The following is a 26456-nucleotide window of genomic DNA, read 5'->3' as shown; positions in this document are numbered from 1 at the left end:
AAGTGGGACTCAATCATGAAGTGGAATGAAATTTATTGGATATTTTAAACTTTTTTAACAAATTAAAAACTGAAAAGTGGGGCGTGCAATATAATTTGGCCCCCTTGAGTTAATACTTTGTAGCGCCACCTTTTGCTGCGATTACAGCTGCAAGTTACTTGGGGTATGTCTCTATCAGTTTTGCACATTGAGAGGCTGAAATTTTTGCCCATTCTTCCTTGCAGCTCGAGCTCATTATGGTTGGATGGAGGGCGTTTGTGAACAGCAGTTTTCAGCTCTTTCCACAGATTCTCGATTGGATTCAGGTCTAGCCTTACACTTTGCCATTTTAACACCTGTATACGTATTTATTTTTGAACCATTCCATTGTAGATTTTGCTTTATGTTTGGGATCATTGTCTTGTTGGAAGATAAATCTCCCATTCAGTCTCAGGTCTTCTGCAGACTCCAACAGGTTTTCTTCCAGAATGGTCCTGTATTGGGCTCCATCCATCTTCCCATCAATTTTAACCATCTTCCCTGTCCCTGCTGAAGAAAAGCAGGCCCAAACCATGATGCTGCCACTACCATGTTTGACAGTGGGTATGGTGTTTTGAGGGTGATGAGCTGTGCTGCTTTTACGCCAAACATATCGTTTTGCATTGTGGCCAAAAAGTTTGATTTTGGCTTCATCTAACCAGAGCACCTTATTCCACATGTTTGGTGTGTCTCCCAGGTGGCTTGTGGCAAACTTCAAATGAGACTTTTTATAGATATCTTTAAGAAATGGCTTTCTTCTTGCCACTCTTCCCTAAAGGCCAGATTTGTGCAGTGTACGACTGATTGTTGTCCTATGGACAGACTCTCCCACCTCAACTGTAGATCTCTGTAGTTCATCCAGAGTGATAATGGGCCTTTTGGCTGCATCTCTGATCAGTCTTCTCCTTGTTCGAGATGAAAGTTTAGAGGGACAGCTGGGTATTGGTAGATTTGCAGTGGCCTGATACTCCTTCCATTTCAATATGATCGCTTGCACAGTGCTCCTTGAGATGTTTAAAACTTGAGAAATGTTTTTGCATCCAAATCCAGCTTTAAACTTTGCCACAACAGTATCTCGGACCAGCCTGGTGTGTTCCTTGGTCTTCATGATGCTCTCTGCACTTGAAACAGAACCCTGAGACTATCACAGAGCAGGTGCATATATACGGAGACTTGATTACACAGAGGTGTATTCTACTTGTCATTACCAGTCATTTAGGACAACATTGGATCATTCAGAGATCCTCACTGAACTTCTGGAGTGAGTTTGCAGCACTGAAAGTAAAGGGGCCGAATAATATTGCACGCCCCACTTTTCAGTTTTTAATTTGTTTAAAAAGTTTAAAATATCCAATAAATTTTGTTCCACTTCACGATTGTGTCCTACTTGTTGTTGATTCTTCCCCAAAAAATTAGAATTTTATATCTTTATGTTTGAAGCTAGAAATGTGGCAAAAGGTAGAAAAGTTCAAGGGGGCCAAATACTTTCACAATGCACTGTAATTGGTATTTAAAACTGTGGTTTCTCCTTCACATGGGTTACATATAACGTCGCTCCAAATTCAGCCATTTGTAGTGAGCGTGGAAGATATTGTCCTCCATTTAAAATGTGCAAGGCGCGTGGCAAGGGATGGGGAACTGGACGTGATGGTGATGGTGCATGTAGAGGCCGAGGCCGTGAGCAAGCTGAAATTATTACATAACAAACAACCACATCTTCTTGCATGACCTTCCTGTCCCAATTCCTAGGGTACCGCAGCACACCACTATTGAACCCAGAGCAGTATCAAAAGGTTGTTGGTTGCATAGCGGATAATGCTTCCAGTCACTTAGCCACCACTACCACCACCACCCTGTCTTCCACATGGTCAAGTCTCAGTAGCCGTTAGTCTGGACCGCATATTCATCACGATGATCATGCTTCCTCTCACCATGCCGAGTGCCCAGAGACAAGTGATCCCACACTTGGACACTCTGAAGAGCTGTTCACTTTTCCATTTATAGATTTGGGCCTCTCACGCGGTCCACTTGAAGTGGGGCAAGAGGAGATCGCATGTAGCAATGCCTAAATATTTGAGCAGCCATGGTCACACGAAGGCGATGGTGTAAAAGTGTCACAAGAGGTGGATGATGATGAGACACAATTGCCAGAAAGTCAGGAGGAGGATCAGGGTGCGAAAGGGAAATACGAGTTGGTGGATGATATAGTAACTGACCCAACCTAGCAGGAGAACATGCAGTGCGAGGACAGCAGCACACAGGGGGAGGGAGGCAGAGCACCCCAACAGGCAGGAAGAAACAGTGTGGTGGCCGCAGACAGAAGGCAGGCAACCATGCCCCGTAACATCAACACGAAGGAAGTTGTCAGTACAACAAGATGCCTCCTGCCCTGCACCTGTAGTTTCACATTCTCAAGTAGCAGCATCAGGAAGCACGTCCACGTCCTTGCCCAGCTCAGCATTCAGTTCCCCATACCTCAGTCCTTGGAACGCAAGCGCAAATACGCAGCCAACGCCCCACAGGCCACACAACTAAATTCACCCATTTCATGACTACTTGCGCTCAAAATGTTGCCTTTTAGGCTCATGGAGACGGAAGCATTCCGCAACCTGATGGCGGCGACCGTCCCTCGGTACTCTGTCCCCAGCTGCCACTGTTTCTACCAGTGTGCTGTCCCCGCATTACATAAGCACGTGTCCCAAAACATTAGCCATGCCCTCAACAGCGCAGTTACTGGGAAAGTCCACCTAACCACAAACACGTGGACAAGTGCTTGTTGGCTGGGACGGTACATCATGCTGACGGCACACTGGGGTAACATAGTGGAAGACGGCACCCAGTCAGACCTTGGGACGGAACACGTCCTCCCGACATCAAGGATTGTGGTCCCTAGTTCAATCAGGGTTACCCCCACAGTCTACAGCTCCTGCACCTCATCCTCCTCAGCCTCCTTCTACTCTTCAGCCTCCATCTCCGAAATGAGATGGCAGCACTGCAGCACTGCCTCGGCCAAGTGGCAACAGGTTGTGCTTAAGCTAATATGCTTAGGTGACAAACCGCACAATGCTGAAGAGTTGTGGACTTCTCTGAAAGAGCAGGTAGATCTGTGACTCACACCGCTGAACCTGCAGCCAAGCATGTTTGTGTGTGACAATGGCCGGAACCAGGTGGAGGCTCTGAGGGGAAGCAAGCTCACACACGTACCATGCCTGGCCCATGTGTTTAACCACGTGGTTCAGCAGTTTCTCAAATTCTACCCAGAGATGCCAGATCTGCTTGTTAAAGTACGCCTCCTGTGTGCCCATTTTAGAAAGTCAGCTACAGCTTCTGCTGCCCTTGCCGTGTTTCAGCAGCGTTTGCAGCTTCCGGCTCACAGACTGGTGTGTGATGTCCCCACGCATTGGAACTCTACACTGCAGATGTTGGGAAGGATTTGTGAGCCAAAGAGAAAAGTTGTTGAGTACCAGCATCAACAAGGCCGTCGGTATTCAGTTCAGACTCCACATGTAAGACCTCATAAGTGGACATGAATGTCAGCCATATGTACCATCCTCAAAAACTTTGAGGACTCCACCAAGATGGTGAGCGGCGATGACGCCATAAAAAGCGTCACCATCCTGCTTCTCTGTCTTCTGAAACGCTCTCTGCTCACAATCAAAGAGGATGTATTGCAGGCAGAGCACGATGAGATGAAGCAAAGAACCATACAGGGTAATTAAACACAGCTCAGCCTCATCTCATCCCAACGTGTATTGGGTGACAATGAAGAAGAGGAGGAGGAGGAGGAAGAACAGGAGCTAGTTTCATGTGCTAAAGATGGTACTACCTGCACAGCTGTCATACCGTCTGTTCAGCATGGATGGCCAGGGGACAGAGAAGAGGAGGAGGAAGAAAGCATGGTCAGTCATCCTCTTGGTGAGGACACGGAAATCTTGCCTGTTAGCAATCTGGCACACATGGCAGAGTTTATGTTACGCTGCCTTTCCATGACCCTCGCGTTCTCAAAATTTTGGGTGACAATCATTACTGGTTGGTGGCACTTCTAGACACACGCTACAAGGAGAAATTTATATCTCTTATTCCTGAGGTGGACAGGTCTACAAAAATGAGTCTGTACCAGAAGGACCTTGTTGCGGAACTATAAAAAAAATTCCCATCTGAAAATGCTGGCGGCAGAGGTCACAGTTCGTTGGACAACCAAGGAGTACAGGCGAGAGAGACACAATTTCAGTCCAGCAGAGGCAGGGGAACACTGTCAAAGTTCTGGGAGAATTTTCACTGCCCCTTCCATCGCACAAGCCTTGAGGCATGGGGTTCTCTCACAAGGAGTGCAAAGTTTGGGAAGATGCTGAGGGAGTACCTTGCCGACCGTACCAACGTCCTCCGTGATTCCTCTGTGCCTTATTATTATTGGGTATCCAAGATGAATTCGTGGAATGAAATGGCTCTCTATGCCTTGGAGGTCCTGGCCTGCCCTGGAACCAGCGTTTTATGAGAGCGGGTTTTTAGTGTCGCTGGTGGAATTATAACTGATAAGCGCGTCAGCCTGTCAACTGAAAATGCTGACAGGCTGACTGTTATAAAAATGAACAAGGGCTGGATTGGGCCAGACTTCTCAATATCACTGAATGATTGCAGCGTAATATAAACTCAAATCCAGTGTCTTTTTTGGGAGGTGCATTCCCAAGCACCTCTTCACACCCACACATGGGTATACGCTACCTGATTTTGGCTATTTGCTCTTGTCCTCCTCCTTCTCCTCATCCTCATCCTCCACCACTATATCACCAGCGTGACTGTGGTCTGCGATGCAACTCCCACATAATTTTTTAAAGGGTGTTTAATTTATGATGCCCGTAAAAAAACATTTTTATACAGTTTGTCCATGTATACCCCCCCCGAGGTAAATGTTTGTCAGTCCATGCACTTAGTGCATGGGCATTAGAAGTATAGGAGACCCGCTCCTTTCTAACGGGATCATTTTTTATGAGGCCCTCCTCCACGTCTCTTCCAAGGGGCATTGGAGTGTCTCCCAATTTTTGGCAGCCCTTGCATTCACTGCATAGGCAAACACAATGGGAGATCCACTTCCTAATAATGGGACCATTGTTTTCAGGAGGCCCTCTGACCTCCACGTCTCTTCCAAGGGGCATTGGAGTGCCTCCAAATTTTTGTCAACCCTTGCATTCACTGCATAGGCAAACACAATGGGAGATCCACTTCCTAATAATGGGACCATTGTTTTCAGGAGGCCCTCTGACCTCCACGTCTCTTCCAAGGGGCATTGGAGTGCCTCCAAATTTTTGTCAACCCTTGCATTCACTGCATAGGCAAACATAATGGGAGACCCACTTCCTAATAATGGGAACATTGTTTTAAGGAGGCGCTCTGACGTCCACGTCTCTTCCAAGAGGCATTGGAGTGCCTCCAAATTTTTGGCAACGCTTGCATTCACTGCATAGGAAAACACAATGGGAGAACTACTTCCTAAAAATGGGAACATTGTTTTCTGGAGGCCCTCCCCTAAGTGTCTTCAAAGGGATATTGGGGTGCGTCCAAATTTTTATTTTCCAATAACAGTGTAGGAGACCCACTCTTTAGTAATGGGAACAATAAAACATAGCCGGCTGATGGCTCTCTAAGAATAGTGAGGGCCGACTGCTGGCCCTTTAAGAATAGTAAAGGTCACCTGATGGCCCTATAAAAGTAAGCTTTTTGACTTTCAGAGTCCCTCTTTCATAATTGAAACACGATGTGTCTGATGATGTCTCACACACCACATGGTCAGATAAGGTTGTAAAATGTTAAAATGACATTTCCTGGTGAATGCATTTTGTCACGGTTGAAAGCAATGCAAAAGTGAAAAAACGCATCAAAAACGCTACATGTGAACATAGCCCACGGTGTGGAGGAGCATTTTTGGTTTTGTTTTTTATTTTGATTTATATACAAGTCATTACCCTGGAAAGGATGTTCCTTAACATATTTACCAGGAAAATCCATTTTGGTTTCGTCTTTGTGTGTTTTATTTTGAGTCCGTAAGAGTGGCATAATACCTCTGACAACGTTGTTGACAGAAGAGACCTGAGAGTCATAAATGCTTCCAGGGGTCTTCCCCATGCTGTCCCCATTTCATTTGAGCCCTGTTCCCATCGATTTGGGCAATTTTTAGGCCCTCTGCAGACCCCCAGGGGGAGCCGTTTGAAAAATGCTCGAGCTTCCCATAGACTTACATTGGGCTCGTTGCTCACATGGAATACTCGGGTGCTCAACCTGAGCATCAAGCACCCTAGCATTTTAGTGCTCGCTCATCACTAGTCACCACCTCTAGTGGCAGCCTGTTCCACTCATTGATCACCTTCACTGTCAAAAAGGTTTTTCTAATATCTAATCTGTATCTTCTCCCCTTCAGTTTCATCAAATTGCTTCTCATGTTTTCATCTGTCAATGAGAATGAGGATGATCCCTCTACACTGCGACATTCCTTCAGATATTTGAACACAGCTATTAAGTTTTCTCTTAGCCATCTTTTTTGCAAGCTAAACATTCCCAGATCCTTTAATTGTTTCTCATAGGACATAGTTTGCAGTCCGCTCACCATCCTGGTAGCTTTTCTATGAGCTTTTGCAATGAAGTCATAGATATTCTTGAGCATTGTCTAACCCAACTCGTGACACTGATTGACAGCATTCTGCTTATAGTAAAAGTTGTCAATAAAAATTGAGGGGAGGGACAGAGATAGTCAGAGCTCATGAATATCAAGCAATTCATAGCAGGAAGTGTAACTGTCCTGATTTGGTTACACCTTGAAGCGGTCGGATGGCTGTTACGTTTTTTTTTAACCAAAAACAGTGTTTACTAAGTATACTATGTTATTTATGTGGACTATTACTTTTTATTTACTTACAGCAGTGTATACGTTCATTTTGTTTCTATCTTAGGTTTTATCTGTTTAATGGCCAGTGTGAGCATGCTCCTACTAGTGTTGAGCGAGCACTAAAATGCTCGGGTGCTCGAAGCTTGGGCCGAGCTCGCTGTGATACTTGGGTGCTCGACTCGAGCAACGAGCCCAATGTTAGTCTATGGGAGACCCGAGCATTTTTGCGGCGGCACCCCCGGCAGTCTTTTAAAAGCCTATAGTGACAGTGCTCAAATGACATGGGGACAGCATGGGGATCGCCCCAGGAAGCATTTCTGACCCCCAGGTCACTGCTGTCAACAACGTGGTCAGAGGTATTAAGCCACTTTTAAGGGCTCACAATAAAATGTTCAAAAACGAAACTGAAACTGCTTTCCTGTGAAATATGTTAAGGAAGTTCCTTTCCAGGGTAAAGACTTGTGTATAAGGTAAAATAAATAACCAAAAAAAAATACTCCTCCACACCTTGGGCTATGTTCACAAGTAGCATTTTTTATGTGTTTTTGCACTTTTGTATTGCTTTCAACCGTGACAAATGCATTCACCGGGAAATGTCATTTTAACATTTTACAACCTTATCTGGCCATGTGCTGTGTAACACATGCATACAGTGCTGAAAAGACATGGGAACAGCATGGGAAAGACCCCTGGAAGCATCTCTGACACCAAGGGCACTGCCTAAAAGTGTGCCCATCAGAAGTCATCCTTGCCACATCAGAAGATGCAGACTTGCAACTATCCCCGTGCAAGTCCTTGTCCCTGGGCAGTGCTCAATTGTACCTCCCCCATTCCTTGTAATGCAAGCGGAAATATGCAGCCAACCACCCACCCACACACCCGCAGCCGCAGGCTGCAATACTATACTGCTAGCTTGAGCTTGAAATGGGGCCTTTTAGTATGGAGGAGGCCGAAGCTGGCCACTACCTCATGGCTGCTTCGGCAGCGAGGTATTCATACTCAGTCCCCAGCCGCCAGGCGGCCCGGTGTCCACGCTCGGTCCCCTGCCACCAGGGGGCGGCCGGGTGTCTATACTCGGTCCCCAGCCGCCCCGTGGCCGGGTGTCCACACACGGTCCCCAGCCGCCCCTATTTCTCCTGTCACCTTCCCACACACTTTTCTTAGCCTGGCCTGCTTTAGGGCAGCATTGGACGAGCCCACAAGAGAACCAGATTCCTCCGGTGGGCTCTGGCTTCTCCATCAGGGGAGTTGAGAGTGCCAAGGTGAGGAGCATGATGATAATGATAGAAGTTATCATCTGCTTTGTTTTCTTGGAATGCAAGCGTAACTGTGCAGCCTGCCAGCCACCCACCCCCAGGCTGCAATACCATACTGCTAGATTGCACTTGAAATGGGGCCATTTAGTTTGGAGGAGGCCGAAGCTGGCCACTACCTCATGGCTGCTTCGGCAACGAGGTGTCCATACTCAGTCCCCAGCCGCCCCTATTTGTCCCGGTGTGCCTTATACATAAGATTAAGCGCGCATACCAAAACATTAACTGTGCCCTCCCCAGTGCAGGGAAGGACAGCCTATTCCGCTGTAGTGTGTGCATGCCAAACCCCTGTTCATGGTACATGCGAAGATGCCTCCCACCCTGCACCTGTCGTTACAGACTTGCAACTATCCCTGTTCAAGTCCTTGTCCCAGGGCAGTGTTCAATTGTACCTCTTCCATTCCTTGCAATGCAAGCGCAAGTATGCAGCCTGCCACCCACCCACCCAAAGGCTGCAATACCATACTGCTTGCTTGCACTTGAAATTGGGCCTTTTAGGCATGTGGAGGTGGAATCTGGCCACCTCGTCATGGCTGCTTTGGCGGCCTGGTATCCATACTCAGTCCCCATCTGCAAGGCGGCCGGGTGTCCACACTCGATCCCCAGCCACCAGGGGGCGGCCGGGTGTCCATACTCGGTCCCCAGCTGCCCGGCGGCCGGGTGTCCACACACGGTCCCCAGCTGCCTGGGGGCAGCCGGGTGTCCATAAACGGACCCCAGTCGCCCCTATTTCTCCTGTCAACTTCCCCCCACACACTTTTCTTAGCCCGGTCTGCTTTAGGGCAGCATTGGACGAGCCCACCAGAGAACTAGACTCCTCCGGTGGGCCCTGGCTTCTCCATCAGGGGAGTTGAGAGTGCCAAGGTGAGGAGCATGATGATGATGATAGAATTTAGCATCTGCTTTGTTTTCTTGGAATGCAAGCGCATGTAATGTAGTTGCGGCTAGGCCTGAGGTGGTCAGCGTTTTGGCGCATTTCCTACCTCCTCCAAGGATTGCTGGATGTTTTCCTGCGACTATCCCAGTTCTATGACTCCCGTTAAAACAAAGCTTCAGGTGATAAATGATGGATGAGGTGGTGGCAAAGGAGAAAGAGCAGGAGGAGCAGGGACCATTCACATCAATATCAGGTCAGTCAAACACATATGTCTTGTAGGATATGTTTCTGTAACAAAAGGAGCGGTTCGGCTACACAGTTATAGGGCATACAGTGAGTGCAATGCCTACCAAAAATTTCGAGGCACCCCAATGCCCCTTGGAAATGACATGGAGGTCAGAGGACCTTAACTAAACTGTTTTTTCTATTAATAGCAACTGGGTCTCCTGTACACTGTTGGCCTAAGCAGTGAATGGAAGGCTTTCCAAAAATTATGAGGAATTGCAATGCCCCTTGAAACAGACGTGTATTAGAGCGTACTAAAAACCTTCTACCCATTATTGGGGAGTGGATCTCCCTTAGTTTTCGCCTTTGCATTGAAAAGCAAAAGCTGACTAAAATTAGTAGGAAATGCAATGTCCGTTGGAAGAGTCGTGGAGGTTAGAGGTAATTAAAAACAACATTTCAATGCCCCTTGGAAGAGCTGTGGAGTTCAGAGTGGCTTAAGAAGATGCTTTTAATGCCCCTTTGAAGAGACGTGGAGGTCACAGTAGCTTAATAAGATGCTTTTAATGCCCCTCAGAAGAGACGTGGTGGTCACAGAAGCTTAACAAGATGGTTTTAATGCCCCTCGGAAGAGACGTGGAGGTCACAGTAGCTTAACAAGATGGTTTTAATGCCCCTTGGAAGAGACGTGGAGGTCCCAGTAGCTTAACAAGATGGTTTGAATGCCCCTTGGAAGAGACGTGGATGTCCCAGTAGCTTAACAAGACGGTTTTAATGCCGCTCGGAAAAGTGGTGAAGGTCGCAGTAGCTTAACAAGACGCTTTTAATGCCCCTCAGAAGAGATGTGGAGGTCCCAGTAGCTTAAAAAGACGGTTTTAATGCCACTTGGAAAAGTGGTGGATTTCACAGTAGCTTAACAAGACGCTTTTAATTCCCCTCAGATGAGACGTGGAGGTCCCAGTAGCTTTACAAGACGGTATTAATGCACCTTGGAAAAGTGGTGGAGGTCACAGTAGCTTAACAAGAGGGTTTTAATGCCCCTCGGAAGAGATGTGGAGGTCCCAGTAGCTTAACAAGACAGTTTTAATGCCCCTTGGAAAAGTGGTGGAGGTCGCAGTAGCTTAACAAGACGGTTTTAATGCCCCCTGGAAATGTGGTGGAGGTCGCAGTAGCTGAACAAGACGGTTTGAATGCCCCTTGGAAGAGACGTGGAGGTCCCAGTAGCTTAACAAGATGGTTTTAATGCACCTCAAAAGAGACGTGGAGGTCACAGTAGCTTAACAAGACGGTTTTAATGCCCCTCGGAAAAGTGGTGGAGGTCGCAGTAGCTTAACAAGACGCTTTTAATGTCCCTCAGAAGAGACGTGGAGGACCCAGTAGCTTAACAAGACGGTTTTAAAGCCCCTTGGAAAAGTGGTGGAGGTCACAGGAGCTTAACAAGACGGTTTTAATGCCCCTTACAAGAGCCATACAGTATAGCATCTTAAAAATATTATTCCCATTATTGGGGAGTGGGTCTACCACAGTCTTTGCTTATGCCTTCCAAGCAAAAGCTGACAAAAATAAGGACGCAGGTTCTTTCAATAATGGCAACACGGACCACACTCACCCTGGTGGTATAGTGGAGGTGGAGGCTGAGGATAAGGAGAAGAACATAAAACAGCCGAAATGAGGAAGCGTATACCCATGTGTGGGTGTGAAGCGGTGCATGTGAATACACCTCCCGAAATAACACATTGGATTTGACTTTATGCTACTCTGCTGTCATTTGGAGGTGTTGAGAAGTATGGCCCAATCCAGCCCTTGTTCATTTTGATAAGGGTCAGCTTGTCAGCATTGTCAGTTGACAGGCGAGTGCGCTTATCAGTTATAATTCCCCCAGCGGCACTAAAAACAGGGTCCAATAACACGCTAGCTGCAGGGCAGGCCAGGACCTCCAAGGCGTACAGAGCGAGTTCATTCCAAATGTCCAGCTTGGATACCCAATAATTAAAAGGCACAGAGGAATCACGGAGGACGCTGCTACGGTCGGCAAGGTACTCCCTCACCATCTTTTGAAATTTTCCACTCCTTGTGAGAGTACCCCGCGCCTCAGGGTCTGTCCGAATGGAGGGTCTGAGAAAACTGTCCCAGAACGTTGACAGTGTTCCCCTGCCTTTGCTGGATTGGAGTTTCGTCTCTCTCGCATGTACACCTTGGTTGGGGAACGAACTGTGACCTCTGCCGCTAGCGTGTTCAGATGGGTATTTTTATAACTGTTCTGCAGCAAGGGCCTTCTGGTACTGCCCCATTTTTGTAGACCTCTCCACCTCAGGAATAAGAGAGTGAAATTTCTCCTTGTAGCGGGGGTCTAAAAGTGTCACCAACCAGTAATGACTGTCACCCAACATTTTGACAATGCGAGGGTCACGGTTAAGGCAATGTAACATAAAGTCAGCCATGCGTGCCAGACTGGTAACGAGCAAGACTTCCATGTCCTCACCAAGATGACGACTGACCATGCTCTCCTCCTCCTACTCCTCCCCCCTGTCCTCAGGCCTCCCACGCTGAACCGATTGTATGTCAGTTGTACAGGTACTACTGTCTACAGCGCATGATACAAGCTCCTGTTCTTCCTCCTCCTCCTCCTCTCCCTCATTGTCCCCAAATGCACGTTGGGATGAGATGAGGCTGGGCTGTGTGTAATCGACCGCTACGGCTTCTTGATCCATCTCATCATACTCTGGCTGCAATGCCTCCTCTGCAGAGAGCGTTGCAAAACACAGACAAGTGGAATGCTGACACTAATGATGGCGTCATCGACACTCACCATCTTGGTGGACTCCTCAAAGTTTGGCAAGATGGTACATATGTCAGACATCCAGGTCCACTCCTGAGGTCTTATGTGTGGAGTCTGACCTGAATATCGACGGCCTTGTTGCAGCTGGTACTCCACAACTGCTCTCTTCTGCTCACAAATCCTTTGCAACATGTGGAGTGTAGAGTTCCAATGTGTGTGGACATCACACACCAGTCGGTGTGACGGAAGCTGCAAACGCTGCTGCAACACAGCAAGGGCGGCGGAAGCTGTAGCCGACTTGCAAAAATGAGCTGACAGGCGGCGTACTTTGATGAGCAGATCTGGTAACTTGGGGTACGATTTAAGAAACCACTGAACCACGAGGCTAAGCACATGAGCCAGGCATGGTACGTGTGTGATCTCATTTCGCCTCAGAGCCGCCACCAGGCTACGGCCATTGTCACACACGACGATGCCTGTATGTAGGTTCAGGGGTGTCAGCCACAGATCTGCCTCGTCTTTCACGGCTGTCAACAACTCACAAGCAGTGTGAGGTTTCTCACCTAAGCTTATGAGTTTCAGCACAGCCTGTTGCCACTTGGCGGAGGCAGTACTGCAGTGCTTCCAGCTTGTAACTGATGTGGTTACATCTGAGATGGAGACTGAACATGAGGAGGAGGAGGAGGAGGATGATGCGCAGGAGCTGTACACTGTGGGGGCAACTCTGACTGACATAGGGCCCGCAATCCTCGGTGTGGGGAGGATGTGTTCCGTCCCAAGGTCCGACTGGGTCCCGGCTTCCACTATGTTTACCCAGTGTGCCGTCAGGAAGATGTACCGTCCCTGTCCACAAGCACTTGTCCACATGTCCTTTGTCAGGTGGACTCTCCCAGTAACTGCGTTGTTGAGGGCACGGCAGATGTTTTGGGACACGTGCTTGTGTAGTGCGGGGATGGCACACCGGGCAAAATAGGTCGGCTGGGGACCGAGTACCGAGGGACGGCCACCGCCATAAGGTTGCGGAAGGATTCCATCTCCACCAGCCTAAAAGGCAGCATTTCCAATGCAAGCAGTCGTGAAATGTGAGAATTTAGGACTGTGGCCTGTGGGGCGTTAGCTGTGAATTTCCGCTTTCGTTCAATGGTCTGTGATATGGACAATTGAACGCTGAGGTGAGACGTGGACGTGGACGTTGATGCTGTTTCTTGAGAAACTGCCATAACAAGTGAATACTGAGAGGAGGGGGCATCTTTGCATGCAATATGGACAGGGGATTGCCTTGCACACACAACAGGGGGTTCTATTGCACGCACAACAGCAGAAGAAGCAGTGGTGACACCCGCTGACACTGGTCGTGGACCCTGGGGTTCGCCCCACAAAGTCGGGTGCTTTGCTGCCATGTGCCTGATCATGCTGGTGGTGGTCAGGCTGGTAGTTTTGTCACCCCGGCTGATGCTGGCTTGGCAGTTGGTACAAATGGCCTTTTTGGGGTTTTCAGCAGAGTCTTTAAAAAAATTCCAGACTCTGAAAGACCTACCGGTTGAACTGGCAACGTCCGTCGTGTTGGTGTTACGGGGAACTGTTGCCCGCCTTCTGTGTGTGGCCACCACACTGCTTCTTCCTGCCTGTTGGGGTACTCTGCCTCCCTCACCCTGTGTGCTGCTGGCCTCGCTCTGCGTGTCCTCCTGCCACGTTTGGTCAGTTACTAGATCATCCACCACCTCCTCCTCTTCCACTTGTGCACCACGATCCTCCTCCTCACTTCCTGGCAATTGTGTCACATCATCATCCACCTCTTGTGACAAATTGCCAGCGTCGACTTCCTATGGCCGTGTCTGTTCAAATATTTGGGCATCGCTACATGGGATCTCCTCTTCCACCACTTCAAGAGGAGCAGGCGAGGGGCACAAATCTGGAAATGGACCAGTGAACAGCTCTTCAGAGTGTCCAAGTGTGGGATCAGTTGCTGTCTGACGTCACTCGGCATGGTGGGAGGAAGAAGCATCAGGGTGAGGAGGAGTATGCGGTCGAGACTCACCGCTACTAAGAGTTGACCGTGTGGAAGACAGACCGGAGGTGGTGATGCCCAGGTAACTGGAAGTATTATCTGCTCTCCAATAAATAACCTGTTCACACTGATCAGTTCACAATACTGGCGATGTTCTGTGCTTCCCTAGTAATTCGGTCAAGTAGTGGGAGCGAGAAGATGTGGCTGTTGGTTGTGGCACATTTTCACCTTGGCCACGGACCCGTCCTCTGCACACACCATCACCAGAATGTCCAGTTCCACGTCCATTGCAACGTGCCTTGCCCATTGTAAAGGAAGTAAAATAGCTTACATTCACACTATCAATGGAAAAACGGTAACAAAAAGTAGATTAGAACAATCTGCACAATCAGGGAGAAACTATTACTGTTTTTCTTTACGGAAAAAATACCAAAAGGGGAATAATAGAGATTTTTTACCGAGGAATGGCAAAACCACAGTTATTGTTTACTGGGGTATACCAGACAATTTTAAATAGATATATTTGCGGCTGAACAGTGAGCGACACACTCAAACTGATTTTTTTAAGGTAAAAATGGCCCAAAAGTGGATAATACAGAGGTTTGAACCGTGGAACTGCAAAACCACACTTCTATTTCTCGGGCCTACACCAGACTATTTTCAACAGATATATTTGTGTCTGAACAATCATGAGACACTATTACTGTTTTTCTTTACGGCAAAAAATGCCAAAAGCAGGATAATTCAGAGATTTGACCCATGGAACTGCAAAATCACACTTCTATTTCTTGGGCCTACACCAGACTATTTCCAACAGATATATTTGTGTCTGAACAATCAGGAGACACTATTACTGTTTTTCTTTACGGCAAAAAATGCCAAAAGCAGGATAATACAGAGATTTGACCAGTGGAACTGCAAAACCACACTTATATTTCTTGGGCCTACACCAGACTATTTTCAACAGATATATTTGTGTCTGAACAATCAGGAGACGCTATTACTGTCTTTCTTTACTGCAGAAAATGCCAAAAGATGGATAATAGAGATTGTTTACTGTGGGATGGCAAAACCACAGTTATAATTTACTGGTGTATACCAGACTTTTTTAAATATATATATTTGCGGCAGAACAGTGAGCGACACACTCAAGCTGTTTTTTTTTAGCTACAAATGGTCCAAAAGTGGATAATACAGAGGTTTGAACCGTGGAACTGCAAAACCACACCTCTATTTCTCTGGCCTACACCAGACTGTTTTCAACAGATATATTTGTGTCTGAAAAATCAGGGAGACACTATTAGTTTTTTTTTATGGCAAAAAATGCCAAAAGCAGGATAATAGAGATTTTTTACCGTGGAACAGCAAAACTACAGTTATAATTTACTGGTGTATACCAGACTTTTTTAAATATATGCATTTGCAGCTGAACAGTGAAAGACACCCTCAAACTGTTTTTTTTAGATACAAATGGCCCAAAAGTGGATAATACAGAGGTTTGAACCGTGGAACTCCAAAACCACACTTCTGTTTCTCTGGCCTACACCAGACTATTTTCAACAGATATATTTGTGTCTGAAAAATCAGAGACACACTTATTTTTTTTTTTTTGGGGGGGGACACCTAAAGGTTAATAAGATGGGTACTTGTAGAGTGTGAAGGAGGAAAAAAAAAGAGGATTTAGATGAGAAAAAAAGGATTTTTCCTGGCTCCCGAGACCTGGAGCTAAGTGAAGCAATTTCAGCAACAAGAGCACACAGGACTGTAATGCAGCGTTTGCTGGTATAACCACTGTGTCTCCTATACAGCCTGCCTGCCTGATATCTGGGATGGATATTAGTCCTGAGAAGGACTGTTTGCTTGATCTGGCAGTCTTTACAGACCCTACACTAATGATTTCGCAGGATATATCTCTCCCTAAATCAGCACAGCTGTCCCTACACTGTCTGATCCCAGCCGTCTGTGTCCAAGATGGCGGCACTCGGTTTTAAATACTCGAGGTGACGCTGTGCGGCCAGCCAATCAATATAATGCGCACACCCAACATGGCTGCGGCATTACAGTGACTGGCTGGCAATCCCTGCATATTCATTGGCTCTGTAAAGAGCGCCAAACATGCTGGGCGGAGACCCGAGCTCCCGCCCAAGTAACCCGGAAATGCTCGGTGCTCGCCAAACTTCCCGAGTAGCGTGATGCTTGGGCGAGCAACAACCCAGCAGCAGGACTGCTACCTCCGCCTTTGTGCAAGGAGGAACAGGAGGAGCACTGTGTTGGGTGGCATTTCTTTGGAGGGCCGCACAGCCCTCCATGTGCTCGCCAGAGGTAGCCTGACTGCGACTAGGTACTGAGATGAGATCCTCAGACCCCTTGTGAGACCATATGCTGGTGCAGTTGGCCCGGGGTTCCTCCTAATGCAGGACAATGCCAGACCTCATGTGGCTGGAGTATGTCAGCAGTTCCTGCAAGATGAAGGCATTGAAGCTATGGACTGGCCCGCCCGTTCCTCAGACCTGAATCTGATTGAGCACATCATGCTGGGACATCATGTCTCGCTCCATCCACCAACGTCACGTTGCACCATAGACTGTCCAGTAGTTGGCGGATGCTTTAGTCCTAGTCTGGGAGGAGATCCCACGGGAGACCATCCGCATTCTCATCAGGAGCATGCCCAGGCATTGTAGGGAGGTCATACAGGCCCGTGGAGGCCACACACAATACTGAGCCTCATTTTGACTTGTTTTAAAGGACATTACATCAAAGTTGGATCAGCCTGTAGTGTATTTTTCCATTTTAATTTTGAGGGTGACTCCAAATCCAAGCCTCCATTGGTTAATAAATGTGATTTCCATTGATGATTTTTGTGTGATTTTGTTATCAGCACAATCAACTTTATACAGAACAAAGTATTCAATGAGAATATTTCATTCATTCAGATCTAGGATGTGTTATTTGAGTTTTCCCTTTATTTTTTTGAGCAGTGTATATTAATGTTTTTAATGTGATTAATTAATTCTTCAAAATGGTGCATGCCATTCATGAATAACATTATAAGGTCACAGTTACACATCTGGCTTATTTTCAGCATTTTTAAAAAGAAAGCAAAATCCAACCAAAATTGAGATCTAACAGAAAAACAGCCTTTACAACCTATGACGTATAGGTACGTCATAGGTCATGTCCCTCTCTTTGATGCGGACTTTGGCGCTGAGTTCATATCTTTCCCAGTACATGACAGCTGATTTGAACAGCTGTCATGTGCCCCTAATAGCCTCGGGTGGAATCGCGATGTCTGTTAACATGTAAAATCTCTGACAGCGGCATTTAACTGTCACAAACAGGATACGCATCACAATCCCGCCCATCGGTGCCCTTGTCACATGATCGCTGGGCGTCGATGGGTTGGCATGAAAGCCGGGGGGCTGCAAAAGACGCCTGTGCTTGCAAATCAGATTTTATACAAAAATTTGGATTCTTTAGAATCTTAATTTTGGGGAAATTTGTATTGAATTTGATTACTTTAGAATCAATTCTCTCATTTCTAGAATGTACCCTTAGGAGAGTGACAACTTTTGGAGGAAAATATTATACACGTTTAGTCAGACATAAGGCATTTTCAATAACTGGTAATAGATTACGTAATATTAATATTCTCTATTTTGAATCATAATAATGATTTTCAGATCTAAAACACAATCTAACCAAACTGAAAAAGATACATTCTTTAATTCATCTCTGTAATTGAATTACGTTAGAATGTAGATCACTAGAAAATGGCAAAAAGAATGTGAAGAATTTTGAAGTAAATTATGAAACTAAATTTGCCAGCTATCAATTTAATCTTTTTTTCTCTCCTCCGGGGATTATGCAGATCTAATTAGTTCTTGGTTTTGCATAACAATGATCTTGATTGTGATAAGTAAGCTTATGACACCTTGAGATAAGTTATGTGGCATATGCTAGATATTTTTCTATTATTCTTATTTTTTTTAATATTTAATCCTAATGAAGATGACAATTTAGAAAAAAACTGACATCATTCTGTAAGTTACTATTTGAAATTTTATTCTTTTTAAGGAGACGGTGAGTATTACACTGTGCACAGAGATAAAAATGAATGGTAAATGAAACAAAAAAATATGTGCGAATTAAGACCTATCTTGGCACCATGTCAGCGATGACATTTTGACACATGTCCATGACTGACTGTAATGTGGCAAGTGATTGGCTGCAGTGGTTGTTCCTGTGTCATGACTAGTGTTGAGCGAATTTGTTTGGCATTTCAAATTCGTGTTTGTGTTCGGGGTTCCGGCTTGTTTGCGTCAAAAATTCAGCTCCGCCCGCAAACATCCCTGATTTGCCACGCTGTAACGCAGATGTTATATGCGTGACAGTGTGGAAAATCAGGGATGTTCGTGGGCGGAGTCTATTTTTTGGTGCGAACAAGCCAGAACCCTGAACACAAACACGAATTTTAAATTTCCGAACAAATTCGCTCAACACTAGTCATGACATCACTGGGACAATCTATTTTTGTAATTAAGTAAAAAATAGATAGCCAGTGACCCTGGAATCATCGACCAAGAGGCAAAAGGAGATTATAAAGTCAATTTATTTTTTTAAATCATATTTTTAATGAAAAGATCCCAGGGAAGGGCGTGAACTATTTGAGTTGGTAAAGAACTATTCCGCTCATTGAGAGGGATTCTAATTTTAAAGAATTCTCTACTTCCTCTTGCAGCCAACTCATGATCCATAGACTGCATTGCTATCTATGAAAGAATTTTTCCTTCTTAAAACCATTTATCTAATATTCTTCTTTAACACCTTAGCGACCGCCGTAACCCATTTTTACGGCGGTCGCTAAGGGTACTAATGCCTCAGGGCAGTGAAAATGCATCGGTGAGGCATAAGTGAATAGCGCCGCCTGGTGGCAATTCCCACGGGTATCAGCTGTATATGACAGCTGACACCATGCAGTATCAGCCCCGGCCAGTTTCGATGCCAATCAGGGACGATTAACCCCTTAAATACCGTTGTCAATTGTGACAGTGGTATTTAAGTGCTTACAAGGGGGACCCCATTAGTAACCCTTGGACCCCCGCGATGAGAATTGCAGGTTCCGATGGTTACCATGGTACCCTGAGATCATGTGATGATTCCAGGGTACGGTAGCCTGTGAGATACAGCAATAAGCTGGATCTCACAGGTACAGTCAGTGAGTTCAATGACTCACTGACAGGTCTCATGCACTGCAGTACAGGGGTATTGCAGTATATGAGACCAGTGATCAAAGTGAAAATTACACATGTCCCACAATGTGACTTAGTGAAAAGGTAAAATAAGTGTAATAAAATATGTAAAAAAGTAAAAAAAATACACAAAAAAGTGCACACAAATCAATAAAATCCATTTTGCCACTCAAATTAGTGATAAAACAAAAAAAAACAACATACATAATTGGTAACTCCACATCCGGAACAACACACTTTATAAAACTGTCATGTTATTTAGTCCGTTTGGCGAATGCCGTAAAAAAAATAAATAAAAAACACACCAAAAATGAAGCTTTTTCATCTTACTGGCTCACAAAAAAGTGAATAAAAAGTGATCAAAAAGTCATATGTAAAAAAGATAAAGAAATGAAAACGTCAAACGGTCCCGCAAAAAACAAGCCATAATATGGCTCATTCGGCAAAAAAAAAGTTACAGCTCTCAGAGTGCGACGATGCAAAATCAAATTCTTTTTTTTGTAAAATACTGTTTTTAGTCTGTAAAAGAAGTAAAGCATAAAAAGAATATAAATCTGGTATCGCTGTAATTGTACCGCCCCGATGAAAAAATCGGTCTTATTTATACTGCACGGTGAACGGAGCATAAAATAAAAAATAAAAACAATAACTGAAATACTGGATTATGCTCAATCTGTGTCTGAAAAATCTGAATAAAAAGCGAACAAAAATTACTATGTATTCCAAAATGGTACCAAAAAAATCTGAAACTCGTCCCTCAATAAATAAGCCATCATACAGCTCTGTTCGCAAAAAATTAAAAAAGTTACAGCTCTCAGAATATGACAACAAAAATAACTAGTTTTTATGAAAAAAAAGCATTTGTACTGTGTGATATCAACACAACCTAAAAAAAACATATAAATCTGGTATCGCTGTAATCACACCAATCCGAAGAATAAGTCCGCCTTATCACTTATACCGCACGGTGAACTGTGCAAAAATGAAAAAAAGGACTAATATTGTACTGCTGTCTATTTCTTCATTCTGCCTCCAAAAAAATCGGAATAAGACTTGGCTCACATTTATCCTGCACTCTCCGCTGAGCGCTTACGTTGAGAATTCCATGTAAATTCACCAAAACCGCAATTCAGACAAAAACCCAGATGGAGCCACTCACTTATGAGGCCAATGGAGTCTCTTTGGACTGGTCTGTGTTCAAGCTGCGTCCCATCATTTTAGTCCTTTTTTTAGCCCGCAAGTGTGGATGACCACAGATTTGTGCATGTGTGAGAGTGTGAAATGTGATAACAGCAGGAGAGCACTAGGACCCTGTGACTTTTGCCTTGCTGGGCTCAGAGGAGGGGCAGTGCTAGAAACTGTGTGCATTCTAAGAGCGTCTGATGTGTGAGTCTAGACAGGAAGTCTGTGAGAAGGAGCTGGAATAAGACGCTGTCTTTACACTCTTCCGTGTGGAGTTTGTTTACCCCTTTCTCTGTTTAAGGACAAGTGCTGAGCTGGGGAAGCTGTGTGGCTCTGTGGAGTTTTGTGGAGGTCCATGCTGAGTGGATTATAGACTTTGTGCTGAAGGAATCACGTGTCGAGTGATGAAAGGACTGAGTAATCCATTTCTGTGACTGAGCACGCGGTTGGTGTACTGGATAACAGTGAGAGACTTCGGGAGGAAAGAAGGTTTCTGGTGCTATTTCCACTGAGAGGATATTGACAAGACTTTGTGAAGAGATCTTCCCAGACCTTAATCTTAGGCTACAGGACTAAAGTCCCCGGCGTGTGGGCTCGGCATCGGCCGACAAGACAAGGAATTTTTGCTGTTTTGTGAACATTGTTTTTGTTTTGGCGCCAGAGTTTTCCGGGACTAGCTGTAGCCACCATGATTCACAGGCCTGTGATAGACTGCATCTGAAATTAACGGTACCATAACTTTAAGATATCCGGGTATCCTGATAATAAGGGTATAAGAGCAATTGATATAGTTTCATGCATTATTATTGTTCATAGTGGTAGGATTGTATGCAGTGTGCCATCTCAGGGGGTCCCCATATACCGCCCTCACTAGACTGACACAGTGTTTAGGTAAAATTGTTCCAGATCTCAAGAATAATTCACACAAGCTGGAAACCTTGAGATTGGCACATTGATTTCAGCTTTTGCTGATTGTGTGTATTTAGTAGAGACAGTGTCCCAGGCAGAACCTGAGACTGATTCATTCAATACTGAATTTTAGTCTAATCCCTGTTTTAGTAAAGAAAGTGTTGTTTATTTCTGTATCTGTCTCAGTTTGTGACTCACTGGATCTCTCTCGGACCTCCGGTCATTACATTTTTGGCGTAGTCGGCAGGATCCAGTGCGAGGGAGGCGAGGGAAGAAATAACTCTGCCGCACCAGCAGCCCCCCCCGCTGGTAGCGGAACCCCTGGCAGCCGCGACGACTGTGGGAGGATATGTGCCGGTAGGAGCTTTACTTCTGCTCATGCCGAAATACGACGGGCGTAACATGCCACTGCAGGATTGGGCTGAGAGGGTCCAGAGTGTTCTGCGGATGTGTAATCTGGCCCCCGCATTACGGGCAGAGTTGGCATTAAATGCACTAGAGGGCGACGCTAGGCGGATGATGATGGTACGTCCAGAGTCAGAGAGGAGCACGTTAGAGAATATCTGGGAGCTGTTAGAGGGGAGTTCAGAAGGCCGGGCTCGCGTGGCCCAACTTCGTTCCTTGTTTTTCAATCGGCCCCAAAGGGAATGTGAGACTTTGATGCAGTACTCAAACACTTTACAGGAAACGTTGATTGAGGTGCAGCGACTAGACCCAGGGGCCATGGGGGCATTCTGAGAGGTAGACCGCTTACTCCGGGATCAATTCATATCAGGGTTAGCCAATAGACTCCTTCAAGACAAACTGATGGAGATGTCCCGAGTAGTGTTGAGCCACCCCCGTAGTGTTCGGGTTCGGTTCGGTTCGTCGAACACCGGGATGTTCGAGGAACTGTTCGTCGAACTGTTCGTCGAACACCTTAGAACACCGTCGAACACCGTTAAAACCAATGGCAGGCAAACAAAAACACATAGGAACACATAGAAAACACCTTCAAAGGTGTCCAAAAGCTGACAAACTGCTCAGAAGACGCTTTCTTTAAAAAAGCCGGCCGGCAATTCAGCAGCGGCATACACCGGTACCCGACAATTTAGACATGAAGGAATAGAGCATCACACATAGATTAGATAGATAGAAACATGTCAGTCACATATATATGAAGTACAGTGACAGTGCTGCTTACTGTACTTGTCATTTAGTGTAAAGGATTTATTAAAAAATATAATAGTGTTTTCGTGCACCGTCTCTTTAAAAAAGCCGGCCGGCAATTCAGCAGCGGTACCCGACAATTTATAACAGACAGAATAGAGCTTCACACATAGATTAGATAGATAGAAACATGTCAGTCACATATATATGAAGTACTGTGACAGTGTTGCTTACTGTACTTGTCATTTACTGCAAAGAATTTATTAAAAAAAATAATAGTGTTTTCATGCACCGTCTCTTTAAAAAAGCCGGCTGGCAATTCAGCATCTGTACCCGACAATTTAGAATAGAAGGAATAGAGAATCACACATAGATTAGATAGATAGAAACATGTCAGCCACATATATACGAAGTACAGTGACAGTGTTGCTTACTGTACTTGTCATTTAGTGTAAAGGATTTATTAAAAATATAATAGTGTTTTCGTGCACCGTCTCTTTAAAAAAGCCGCCGGCAATTCAGCAGCGGTACCCGACAATTTATAACAGACAGAATAGAGCTTCACACATAGATTAGATAGATAGAAACATGTCAGTCACATATATATGAAGTACTGTGACAGTGTTGCTTACTGTACTTGTCATTTACTGCAAAGGATTTATTAAAAAAAATAATAGAGTTTTCGTGCACCGTCTCTTTAAAAAAGCCGGCCGGCAATTCAGCATCTGTACCCGACAATTTATAACAGACAGAATAGAGCTTCACACATAGATTAGATAGATAGAAACATGTCAGTCACATATATAATAAGTACAGTGACAGTGTTGGTTACTGTACTTGTCATTTAGTATTAAAATAAAGGATTTATTATTAAAAAAAATTGGCGTGGGGTTCCCCGTAATTTTAGTCTCTAGCGGAGGTTAAGCAGACAGCTGGGGCAGATGTTTGAAGCCTGGGAAGGGGGTAATACCCACGGAGCTTCCCAGGCTACTAATATCAGCCCCGAGCTGAATACCTAGCCTTTACTAGCTATTAAAATGGAGGACCCCCCAAAAAAAATGACGTGGGGTCCCCCCTAATTTAATAGCTAGCAAAGGCTAGGCAGACAGCTGGGGGCTGATATTAATAGCCCAGGAAGGGAGCCATGAATATTGGCCCCCTCCCAGGCTAGAAACACCAGCCCTCAGCCGCCCCAGAAATGGCGCATCCATAGGATGCGCCAATTCTGGCACTTAGCCTCGCTCTTCCACGCTGCCCTGGTGCGGTGGCAGGGGGTAATAGGGTTGGGGTTGATGTCAGCTTATAATGCCAGCTGACATCAAGCCCAGGTTAGTAATGGAGAGGCGTCTATAAGACACCCCCATTACTAACCCCATAGTCAAAGTTAAAAAAAAACCACAAACACCCAGAATAAAGTCCTTTAATTGAAATAAAGACACAATTCTTTACTGTTCTAAATTAAACCATACTTACCGTCACGCCCATTCCAGCTGAAGCCAACGATCTCCTGCAATAAAAGAAAAATAATAAAGCAACCTCATCCTTACCTTTCCATGGTTCCCAGGACAACTCCAGCTCTGCTACATCGAGATGACAGGCTGGACCGCAGCAGAACGCTGCCATCCAGCTTGCCATGCCGCACACACTGAGAAGCGCAGTGTTATGCACACGCCCGGGCTAAGCGGCGTGTGCGTGTGATTGGTAGTGATTCCACTGGACCGTGCCGGAGAGTGAATGCCTGGAGGGGCGTGACTAAGTATTCACCCGATCCGACCAGGGTCGCACGACGGCATACGACGCCAGTGCACCAAGGAGGAACCGAGCAGAGGGACCAGGTGCTACTCCAGGACAGACCCCGGACACGGCTGTTGACCCACACAGGGGAATACAGGAACAGGCTGGTAGGCTGGCACACAGACTGGTGGGTATAGGCAGGCACGACTGGTATGCAGGCAGGCGGGTATGCAGGCAGGGGGGTAAAGGCAAGCACAGCTATAGTGCAGACAGGGAGGCACTAACAGGTAGGAACACAGGCGGGATAGGACCCAGTACACACCGGGACTCAGGAACAATACAGGCAGAGGGTTACAGGCAAGCACTGCTAGAGTGCAGACAAGGCTGAGCAGGGAGGACAGGGCTCTGTTCACACGGAACAGACAGGAAGGGAAAGACAGAGCCAGATACTCACACAGTACTTGCAGAGAAAACAAGCAGGAGTTAGGTACGAGTTCAGACTCTGCAGAAAAAGGAAGGGAATGGACATAGAGGCAAAACAGGTAAAGGACAGGAGAGTGTTCAGACTGGAACTGAGTGTACGGAGGAGACCGACACTGCAGCGGGATACAGGAGCGGGTCTGGGAATACGGCCCCCAGAGAGGCGGAACGAACAGGCAAGGAGCGTGTTCAGACAGGACAGACCAGAAACAGGAGCGGGTCTAGGAAATCGGCCACTAGAAGGCGGAACGAACAGGCAAGGAGCGTGTTCAGACAGGACAGACAAGAGAACACAGAAAGGACTCAGTTCAGACACGGGAACTAATACCGCAAAGCAGGAGACATACAGGACTTAGTTCAGACACGGGAACTAATACCGCAAAGCAGGAGACATACAGGACTTAGTTCAGACACGGGAACTAATACCGCAAAGCAGGAGACATACAGGACACAGTTCAGACACGGGAGCTGATACCGCAAAGCAGGAGACATACAGGACTCAGTTCAGACACGGGAACTGATACAAAAAGCAGGAGACATACAGGACTCAGTTCAGACACGGAAACTGATACAAAAAGCAGGAGACATACAGGACTCAGTTCAGACACGGGAACTGATACAAAAAGCAGGAGACATACAGGACTAAGTTCAGACAGGCCTGGAAATACAGCCTCCAGGAAAGGCAGACAAGGAAACAAAGACGGGACCTGGCACCTTCAGAGTGCAAGCACACACTGAAGGAAAACACTATGCTCAGGCAGGGATAGAAGGAAGCTGCCGAGCTATATACCAAGTGACAGACAGCAATAGGCTGAGGACGCACAAGGGGTGTGACCCACAGCAGGTACAAAAGGCAGGAAGTGATCGGGCGCCGCCCTTAAGCAGCAGAAACAGACACAAACAGACAGCATGGAGGGAAGCCAGAGAGACATTCTGGACAGGAGATCAAGTGCGCCCTCTTGCACAGTGGGAGATGGACCACCATGCAAGGACGCCGCCAGGTATGTTACAGTACCTCCCCCCTTACGCCCCCTCTTCTTCAGGCCTGCCAGAATCTTCCGCAGGGAATTTGAGGACCAGTCGTTCACTGGGTTGGAGGGGGACAGAGACTTAAGGGTAATCTCTGCTTCGAGGTACATCTTGTCAAGCTCACAGGAAGAAATAGACGGGTTATCAGGTACATAATGAGGAAAAGTCACTGTCTCTTTGTTATCTGGTGGTATCCCGGAGGATTCAAGAAACAACTGGAGGTCCTCCGCCGGGTCAGAAGAGTGCAGAGGCTCAGAGAAAACAACTGCTTCAGAGTACACTAGGTCGGACTCACTGGAGGAAGCAGGCGAGGTATCGGGTACCGAGTATAGGAAAGTCTCTGTCCATTCACCACCAGGTGGCACCCCGAAGGGTTCTGGAGACAGCTGGCGGTCCTCCGCCTGGTCAGAGGGGTGTAGAGACTCACGGGTAATCTCTGCTTCAGAGTACACTAGGTCGGACTCACTGGACGAAGCAAGCGAGGTATCAGATCCAGGATATAGGAAAGTCTCTGTCCATTCACCACCAGGTGGCACCCCGAAGGATTCTGAACACAACTGGAGGTCCTCCGCCTGGTCGGAGGGGTGTAGAGACTCAGGAGTAACCTCTGCTTCAGAGTACACTAGG

The sequence above is a fragment of the Phyllobates terribilis genome, unplaced genomic scaffold (assembly GCF_046119375.1).
Source record: "Phyllobates terribilis strain yellow unplaced genomic scaffold, ASM4611937v1 Scaffold_4__5_contigs__length_816908805, whole genome shotgun sequence".
NCBI lineage: Eukaryota > Metazoa > Chordata > Amphibia > Anura > Dendrobatidae > Phyllobates > Phyllobates terribilis.
The sequence above is the reverse complement of the archived record's forward strand: the minus strand, read 5'-3'. Positions refer to the sequence as shown.